Source organism: Alligator mississippiensis, chromosome 2 (genome assembly GCF_030867095.1).
Source record: "Alligator mississippiensis isolate rAllMis1 chromosome 2, rAllMis1, whole genome shotgun sequence".
NCBI classification, from domain to species: domain Eukaryota; kingdom Metazoa; phylum Chordata; order Crocodylia; family Alligatoridae; genus Alligator; species Alligator mississippiensis.
This window is the reverse complement of record NC_081825.1, coordinates 215778815-215789495: the sequence shown is the minus strand read 5'-3', so window position 1 is coordinate 215789495 and position 10681 is coordinate 215778815.

The window sequence follows — 10681 nt, the reverse complement described above, 5'->3', positions numbered from 1 at the left end:
GACCATGCACATGATGAGACAAGTCTAGTAGAGGCATAGCAAACTTCTTCTGTGCCCTGATGGGTGGCTCTCTGCACCTACTCCCTGGCTGCCCCCTCTGGGCAATAGGGAAATGAGGAGTGGGTAACTGAGACATAAACCCTAGGCACCAATCCTGGTGTGGGGGCAGTTGCAGAATGGAGGTGGAAGGCCCCCCACTGTGATGGCAGAGGGCTGGATTTGGCACTGGATCACCTAGCAGCTGTTAACTTTGGCTGGGCAGAGTGGATGCCTTGCTTCCCTATGGCTTTTACAACCATGACATACACACAAGTAAGACTCTCACCACCACCCCCTCCCATTCCCACCCTATTCCCCTGCACTCAGCACGGCTCCTCCATCTCTATGCTCAGGGCATAGATATAGCTAGCTATGCCTCTGGGCCCAGGGGTTCCAGCCCCAGCTCACTTCCATGTCCTGCATGGTCTCAGTTCAGTTCCTGCCCTGACTCCACAGGGGATCTGGGTGTCCAGGGCCTCAGGGAAGTGTAGCTTCTACCGTATCTTCTGATGCCAGCCTGAGCAGCATAAAGCGCATAATAAAGCAGCTCGAGCTAGAGGTTGCTATAGCACAGATCAAGGTGCAAGAGAGGCACTGGGAGATGGAGGTTTGCTGCCTCCACTTCAGTCAGTCACATCTGCCATATACCTCTTTTCAAAATTCTAGATGCTCCAGCTTTAGAGTGTAGATACCAATAAATATCCTCCGAATTACCATTTACGCATCTCGCAGAGTCACAGCTGAATTTTCTGTGAAGCCACAGACTATCTGCTTGTTTAGAAGTCATTTAAATGCAGAAGAAATGCAAAGTGCTGCACCTAGGGAGGAAAAATGTCCAGCATACCTACTGCCTAGGAAATGACCTGCTTGGAGGCACAGAAGCGGAAAGGGATCTTGGAGTTGTAGTGGACTCCAAGATGAACATGAGTCGGCAGTGTGACGAAGTCATCAGAAAAGCCAATGGCACTTTATCGTGCATCAGCAGATGCATGACAAACAGAACCAAGGAGGTGATACTTCCCCTCTATCGGGTGCTGGTCAGACCGCAGTTGGAATACTGCGTGCAATTTTGGGCGCCACACTTCAAGAGGGATGTGGATAACCTGGAGAGGGTCCAGAGAAGGGCCACTCGTATGGTTAAGGGCTTGCAGGCCAAGCCCTATGAGGACAGACTAGGGCACCTGGACCTCTTCAGCCTCCGCAAGAGAAGGTTGAGAGGTGACCTTGTGGCTGCCTATAAGTTCATCATGGGGGCACAGAAAGGAATTGGTGAGTATTTACTCACCAAGGCGCCCCTGGGGGTTACAAGAAATAATGGCCATAAGCTAGCAGAGAGCAGATTTAGATTGGACATTAGGAAGAACTTCTTCACAGTTAGAGTAGCCAAGGTCTGGAATGGGCTCCCAAGGGAGGTGGTGCTCTCCCCTACCCTGGGGGTCTTCAAGAGGAGGTTAGATAGGCATCCAGCTGGGGTCATCTAGACCCAGCACTCTTTCCTGCTTATGCAGGGGGTCGGACTCGATGATCTATTGAGGTCCCTTCCGACCCTAACATCTATGAATCTATTCCATGGCAAGTATAGTGTGTCACAAACCTAGAACTCCGGCTTTGACAGCAATTCTTTAATAACACCATCAGAGATCAAACTAAGTAACTAGCTTTGCTTATTTGATTGATTTTTTAGGTCTGTAATATCTATGGAAAGATTATCCTTAAAATAATTTCATTCATTGAAATCTCAGTCTATTCCTACCAGTTTTAATAAGAACTCTCTCTCTCTCTCTCTGCTCCTGTCAGAGATTTTTTGACTTAGGAAATATCTATCATCCACAACCTAAAAGCATATACAAATATAGTTAAAAACTGCATTTCTAGATATGGGTCTGTATAATTTGTACTATAACTATACATCTTCTGTGCTTATCTCATCTTTTCTGGTGAGAAGATTCTTGTACTTTCTTACATTGTACTTTGGACCAATTTTGTTAACCTTAAATGGGCAAATCTCCCACTGAAATCATTGATAGATGTTGTCCTCAGCAAGAGTTAAAAACTATGTCATTGTGGGTTGGTTCAAGCTTTTAGTTCTTTCATGGGTTTTATACAGCTTTTATCAAAGTGGAGCAAAAAGGTGGTGACATTTATTTCTCTATGTAAAAAGTAACAAATAATCCCAGAGGCTGACTATGAAATTAATAGACCTACAATTACTGGAGGCACAAAACAGGGAAGAAATATGTGAAACATTGCCCCCTCTCATCCCTGCTAGGATAAAGCAACCAGTTTTCCTATGGGGTAGGACAAGGTCTGGAAAGTCCCTCTCTCAGGGCCACTTGTTATTATAATAATTATACATGCATTTTTTTTTTTAGCACTACACACAGATTAATGATTTAACCATTCTTGATTGCATTATACTGTGTTGAGGGCAGCAAAGGCTTAGCAAATAGGTAGTATGACCCATGTACATGAATATGAAAGGGAACAGAAATCCAACATCAAACAAGGAAGAATCAGGCAAGGAAACAGTCTGTGGTCAATGATGCTAAAGAAAGGGGGATGATGAATATTTTTTAATGATGTCAGTTTGTTTCCAAGCTAAAAAGCTATATGTTCCCCTGAACTCTGCTCAAATGAAAGACATTTTGACTTATGCCATATTATTCACATCATAACTTGCATGCGAAAGAGCCAGCATAAATATTTACTTTTGAATAGGCCCCTAGGTTGGGGCCATAACTAAAGCTGTCAAAACACACAAACAACCCATTTAATTTGTGTGCAAAGAGATGAAGAAATGGCCATTTTAGCTGCTTTTATGTAATGTCTGTAGCTTGTTTTAATTCCAAATGTAGGTCAAATTCCACCTCAAATCTGAATAATATATTATATTGTTTAAGTAGAAAAAAGTCCATATTACATGAAGAACACTAAGAATTTCCTGTCACATACAGAATACAAATATTCAGTCTAGCCCACATGAGATTAGTCTCGTCCCAGATTCCATTGAACTAGATGTCCTTATATCACAAAACCAGTACTGAACTTGGCACCACATGGCATTTTTTTTTGCCATGTATCAGTGAAGCCAAGGGATGAGGAGTCAGAAAATCTGACCTGGCCTCTGCCTTTAGAGACAGTCATTCAAGGAAATATGGAGAAGTCTGTACCACTTTAGTTATATTGCTTATGGACAACTATAGGCCTTCATTCTCCAAAGCTGCCATTCCAGTATTTTATTCAGAAGAACTACTTGGACAGTTTACACAAACAAGGCAAAATACAAGGTGGGGATTTTCCTATGTATTATGTCCTTTCTGTGCTGCTCCAGGGTTGTATGGTGGTCACAGAAGCCCTTCATCAGTAGATGATGGAGATGGTCTCCAAGGGCTATAGCTGCCATGAATGGCCCTATTGTACCCTAGTGGGGGAGAGGGTTCATACCAGTGCTAAGTTTATTTCCTGCTGTAGAATGGCTCACAAGAAGCTTTTGGGGACGGCTGAAAATTAAAGTAGTCTCTAACTACTGTGATTTATGATAGGTATTACATCAGGCCTCCTAACACTTTAAAATTGGTGGGATTTGAAAGATGGCATAAAGATACCATTTCCCACCTTGTGTTGGGCTGTACACTGTGTGTAACATCTCTTGGAGCTGCAGCACAGAATAGAGTTTACGCCAGATACTCCACCTCATTAGACTCAAGGTACCCCTCATTAGACACAGGACAACACTTGGAAAACGCGAGCTCTTAGCTTCTATCCGTTTCTTGACCGCAGAAAAATAAAGAGCACTTCTTCTGTTGCCAAAACTCAGAAAGACCATAACAAGTCAAAATGTTTTTGACACTGTGATGAATTCCTATTTCAAATCTCTGGCTTTATGTTGTGAATCAAGTGGAGGCATTTTCACCCTGGTTGAGAATCACTGGTTTAAGGCTTTGTTACACAGTAATGTTGGGTGATTCCTGGAGCTCTAACACCTGGATGGTTCACACATTGACAACTGAAACTAATTTTAAGCACTCATTAGGTGGCTCAAAGTTACATCACTCTAGGCAGGATCATCTCTGATCTGTGTTACCCAGCTCACATTGCACTAAGGTGTAGCCTAGAGTGACTACACCTTAATGTAAACAGCCCTGCTCCTATTACTCCCTGCTTTCTCTCCCCACTGGATTGGATTAGGCCCACAATCCTTCCCCCAGCACCCCTGATCCCTGCTCACTGCCCCTCCTCCCCACACACTCGTAGCTCAACGGTCTCCAACCTCTTTAAGTAAGAGATCACATTTGGCATTTAAAAGCAACCCAAGATCTACCATGTGCTGCTGCCACCTCCCCCTGCCCAGCAGGTAAGTCTGTGGGAAGGGAAGCGGGGGTGCAGATCGAGGCAGAGAGAGAGAGAAAAATATTTGGGGGCATGCCTCCCCAGCGGGTGAGTCCCACCTGGCCAGGGCCTCACTCAATTTACCCCTGCTCCTTCCTCTGCGGCACTGTCCCTCACCGTGGGAGCCTCCATCTAGCCCCCGGCCCTTCCCTCCTCCATGGACTGACCTGCTGGGTTGGGGCACATGTGTGCATGCACATGGGCACTCAGCCCCCCCACCCCAGCTTCAGATAGACTCAGAGATGTACTGCGAGAGGCTTTGAGATCTACTGGTAGCTCAAAATCCACTGACTGGTGACCACTGTATGTAGCTGCCTGTGATATCTAACCTGGGGTAGCAGGCAGGGAAGAGTTAACCCATCTGCCTGGCCACCACCACTGCTGCTCTCTGGGGTGGTTCCGCTTGGAAAAGAGCAATAGCCTGGCAGCAGTGGTGGTGAGGGCTGGGCAGGCTGATTAACCCTTCCCTGTTTGCTCACCTGGGACAGAGTGCAGGTAGTCACAAGTAAGGGAGGAAAGAGGGAGCAAGCAGAGGGACAAAGGGGAAGCTGAGAGGGCAGATTTAGTTTTCAGTCCTCCTTCCAAGCTACTACTCGCCCAAACGTGAACTAGCACTAACACCTATCAACATCTGTGTGGCTCACAGTGCTAGGTATAACAAGGCCCTTACATATTATACTTACAACTTACCTAAAACTACTGTGTTATTAAAAAAGCTAGGGCTCCCCCTGGGGGGTGCTTCAAGTCCTTTCGTAGATTACTACCTTGACCTCTGATGGCAATCACAAAAACTGAGAGCTAGCTTGATAAATCATCCTTTCAAGATATATTTGCTTTTCAAGTAAATTTACAATAGTTTTACTGAGAAGTATTTGTACATATCAATGCAGGAGATAATACATATACTTCTTCTTTTGTGTCTTGCAGTAACATGCTGTTTTCTTTCAGTATATTATGTAGTACACACATGATATATCTTCTAAGCAAAAGTACCAATATTAATAGTTTTGCATCAGTAAGCAGCTGTTGGGAACAACCTTAACTCTCCATATGTTCAGGGAAACCTCAAATAAGTTCAGCTAATCAATGCTTCATGTAAACAAGGACATTTTTAATGGCACCAATAGATATGAGGGACAGCAATCCTGTTTCAACTGAAGTTTTGTATTATCAAAATTACAGCCAATGAGTGTGTGCAATATGCTGAAAAGGGTTACCTGGGAAATTTGCATCCAGTTCACATTCAGACTGCAAACAGAGAATTTTCTGTTCCAGGAGACTTCTGCTAGGGGAGTGGGGCAGGTGACTACTAACATCACAGAGGGAAGGAAGGAAAGGACTCCAGAAAACAGCACCTGCCATAGCAGAGTAGGGAAGGAGAGAGCTTACCTTCACTAAGTAGTACCTGCTTAGTGGAGGGGGAAAGGATGGGAGAGAGTAATCAGTGTCTGCTATAAAAGAGGGGAGAGAGCAGAAAGGTCTACAGAGAGGATTAGGGGTATAGTGCAGGGAAGGGGATGTGCCAGGCTAAACTGCTTGCTGCTAATCCTTATGCATAGGCTGGATTCCGTCACTTTGGGGCTGGATCCAGCTCACAGGCCATACATAGGCTGAGCACCATTTTCAGACTTGTTTAGTTTAGGGAACTGATTCAGGCCCTTCTTCACCTTGTTTAGTTGAATAACTAGGAATGGTGACTATAGCCTGTGAGAGAACAAGCTTTTCCTCATAAAGTCAATGAATGGACTCAGAAGTTTTTGCTATATTGCGGGATTGGGTTGTAGTTGCCCTGTATTCCTTGAATTGTTTATTTTCAAAGTTACAAATGGGATGAAGTAGCTCTTGGGTGCATTTTTAAAACATTGCATTACAGTTTGGATTTTTACCTCATCTTTTCTAGCAAGTTAAAAATGTGTAATAGTTACAGTGCTGACTACAGGGAGGTCCTTGACATTTTGAAGTTGAGTTTTTTTTGCTTTTTTTTTTTTCCAAGGGATACATAGTACATCTTTCCTATATCATTTTACAGTCAATGCTGTTGAAAAGTGGCATTTTGCTAGTTTTGCATGAACTATGAGAGCCTGAATGAAGGTTTTTTAGCTTTCTATATTGTGTTTCAGTTTTGTAATTTGGGTTTGTTTTCTCAGCCTTCAGTAATTCCATCTTTGTGATACCAGAAATGTGACTGAAAGAAACTGGAGGTATTCCCCAACCAGCTCCCCAGGAAAAAGAAATTTAAAAACCACAGGAAGTTGCTGCTGCTGTAGTATTTGGCATGAAAAATATATCAAAAACAGGATGTTCTCTGCCCTGCTCACAGGTATTGTAGTTACAAAAAAAAAAACCACAAATAAACCTGAAAAAACACCCCTTTTTTATTACTTTAGGTTATTAGATCTAATTTGATCACCTCAATTAACTGCAAGTTGATTGCCTGAATCATCCCAGCAAATTCTGGGCCTTCTGCAGAACTGGGCCCCCTCCATCCTGAAATGCCAGCATTTGACTTGCCTCAAGCACTTGTATCATTGTGGACATAATTTTTCATCTCCTAATATAAGGCACAGGCAGTCTTGCCTAATGGTTAGGCCACTTAGGGAAGTGAGGGGCCAGGGCCTGGGTCAGTTAAAAGCCACATTAGCAAATCCAAGGGTAAAGTTCACAATACAGGCTAGGATTAGGATCCAGGGATCAGATGCCAAATTACCAAATCCAAGGGACAATCCACAGGGCAGAGCCTAAGAACAGAATCAAACTTGGTTCAGGAGCTAGGAAAGAGATCCACAAGGAAAACCAAAGCCAAGGACCAGGAACAAGACAAAACCAAGATCAGGAGCCAGGAGGCTTGCCACAGCAGGCTGGATCAGAACTGCTGGCAGGCTTGAAGACTGTTGCTACAGGTAGGAATAAGTGGAGAGTCTGAATTCCCAGCAGTCAATCAAGAAGCCAGCTGGTTAACTAGCTGGGGTAGAGCTTTGTCAGTCAGAGACTCAAGGCAGGTGTGGCTGTCTCGGCAGTCAACCCAAGCTAGCCTGTCTCCTATGGTCCCTGACACGTGGTAAGAAGTTATGCTTTTAGGGATGGAAATCATAGGCACTGACTCTTATTTTTGCTGAGGGAGTGCTAAGATGATGGACATGTGTAAAGTTTTGCACATTTCAGGTGACAGGCCTCTTCCTGAGAGGGTCCAGGGCCCTTGGATCCCCCACATACTCGGCACCTCTGATAGGATTTAAGGAATTAAAGTTTCCTTTTAAACAGGAAAACAGGACAAGCTTCTGCTGTGCCTCAACCCAGGTCACAAGAAGAGAAGAGAGATCCTTTTTCTTCAGGACCTCAAGTTATAATCCTCCTGGGGCTCTTAGGCTAAGTACAGATAGTTAAAAAGCTAGAGGCTGAATTGATTAAATCTTCACAGGTTAGTCTAAACTGTGTAGATTGAACTGATAAGCAAGTGAACAGATATTCACTTTTGATTCTGGAAATGCAGCCACATGCCAGAAGTCAAGGGGCGCTAGGGCACACCTCTCTGCTTGGCTGGAGCAGACAACTTGGGCCAAGGCTAGCCCGCTTACCCTGTGAGAAGGGGTTTGCAGGGGAAATGCAAAGTATCCTGGGTTCTGGGGGACTGTGAGTTAATTTGAATCCGGAGGGGATCTGGAACTAGTTATCACCTGGCCTAAGATGCAGCACCAGAGCAGGAACAGTAAATGCTACATTTTACCAGTAAGGTCCCCTTGTGGCTGGAGACTTGGGCACTGAAGATTTACAGTTTGTAAAATTTAATACAGCATAGTCTATTGCTGTAGTCCCTTTTAAAAGCTTTATTTTTTCTTGATCATGGAATTTCTGGTAAGTGCACATTATAGTAAGGAGAGGTGAGCTTGGGGACTAAAACAAACATGATGTTATTCACATATAAAAGTAAATGAAAAGCTTTTAAAAATGACTACTGTAAAACTTCATATGTAATTTTAGTACTGAATGTTGATTAAATAGGAATCATATGTAAATATTCCAGCTGAATCTCATTGTAGCTCTACCCAGATAGTCTTGAAATGTACTTGCATGACCGTAAAAGTATATAGAAATCATCATATCTTGAGCTAGATTTGTTATTGCAATCTGCTCAGTAGTCCAAGTGTGCCAGTTGCAGAGCTGAGGATTTCCATCTGGCCTAGAGATTCTATGCTAGCCTCCCCTTCCCATTTCTGAATGAGCCCTATGTGTGAGTTAGAGCAGCAATATGGCTGTTCTGGCCATTGTCTCATCCAAAGATATGGGGAGCAGAAAGATGGTTAAAAGATATCTTTGTCCATATCCAATAACAGCACTAAGTAGAGAATCGGGGGCCCTTGGCCTCGGGTTCAAGACCTATCATACAGTATAACAACATAAAATCACTTTGCTAGCTGCCTAGGCTTCAGGGTTAGGGACAGTTTATTAATATGATGCTGGTTTGACAGATAGAGGATGGCACAGTTCAAATTAATATCCACCTAGGTAGTCTTTACTTGTATGTTTAATGATTGCTAGAATATAGTAGCTCTGCATATTTCATCAGTTCAGGGAATTAAAGGAAAAGTTTTCTTCAATACCATAATTACTTCACTTACATGAAGTGAGTAAATTATGGAATTTGACACTTTAAAAAATAGATATTTATATGAAGAAGAATTATTAGCTATTTGTGTTTTCAATTACTAAATGTTAGTAGAAAATAAGTTGCCTACATTTTATATAGCATAATTTAATGAGGTGATGTATAAGAGAATTGCAAACAGTCTTTAGCTATAGCGTACATTTGAAATGATCTCTGATCAGTTTTAATTAATGTACATTAATTATGCACAAACATTTAGCTAGATTCACAATTGCTTAATTTTTATGCGGGAACATGGATGCAAAAACTGATGTATCCATATTATTTCACAAACACGTTCATAAGGCGATTGAAAACAAAGCTCTTAATTACTACAGAATTAATTACTACTCTCTCCTGTTATCAGTTGTATCTGCTAGATCTTGGGAGCTGATTTTATACCAGAATATAAAGTAGTTACAGTTTCCAGAGGGGCCTCTCCCAGTTGCAATAGCTATGCTACAGGAGACATACATTCTTCAGTCTGAAGGTTGGTTTAAATACTACCACCTTTCACAAACAATATGTTAGAATTTACACTTTATGGATATTTTCCTTTGACCAACTGAAATTCAAAGAGAGAGAAAACTCACACAATTATATTAACGCTCCTTGAGTAGCTTCAGTCAAAGTAAAAGAATTTGTAGCATGCTTAGAAATACTCTAAAAATAAATGTCAACCTCTTTCATTCATTAACACACTGCAAAATGTTCAAATTAGACACGTTTATTAAATGTACAGATTAAAATATTGTGCATAAGAAGCTATGCAGAAAGAAGCTTTTCATCTGTGTCTTTTTTTTAAAACGCTGAAGCCATTTTAGTGATGGTTGTTTTCTCAAAAGTAAAACAGCATGGGGGAAAATAGTTGATGAAATATGCATTCATCAAGCTACATTCTTCATAGAATAACAAGTGTCTGCAAGTCAGAATAGGTTCCTTCATATTATATGCATGCCTGTATGTGTTCCCTCATTAACTTAGAGAAAGCTAAGTTTTACTGTCAAGAATATAGTGCACTTTCTTCCCTATGATTCCCAGAAGCCACTGCCACATACAGACTCTATACAGCTGTAATTGCTCTAACAATGAAGGGGCTACAGAAACGGATTCTTAAAGTTTTCCAGTTTCTACTAGCTTTGGTTTAACATCAGAGCCTTCTCCTTCCCTCAATCTAATTTTTATGGTAAGTGGAAGACTCAGTGAGCTTATTTCTGTAACTTCATTATTGTATTTTAAAACTTGCAGTAAAATCACTGGCTTGGGAGGTAAGTAATAGATCAAAGAGAGAAAGGAGAGCAATTTAAAGTCTAAGTGGAGGAAGTATGTGAACATATTTCAGGGAGTGGAGATGATCCATGCATAGGAAGAGGAAAACAGCATGAACCAGACTTACAAGACTAGAAGAAACAAAGAAAAATATTAGGGAGGGGAACTCAAATACAAGTAGAAATATTCAGGAGAGAAAAGTGGGAGTTACAAGACAGAGGAGAAAGGTGTAGCTCAGAAAAATGCAGCATGTACACGGGCAATGTGCTATTGTGCCATTAATGTTAGAGAACCATGTGAAAAAAGCTAGCATTCATAAAGCACGTTGGTATTTCAGGCCAG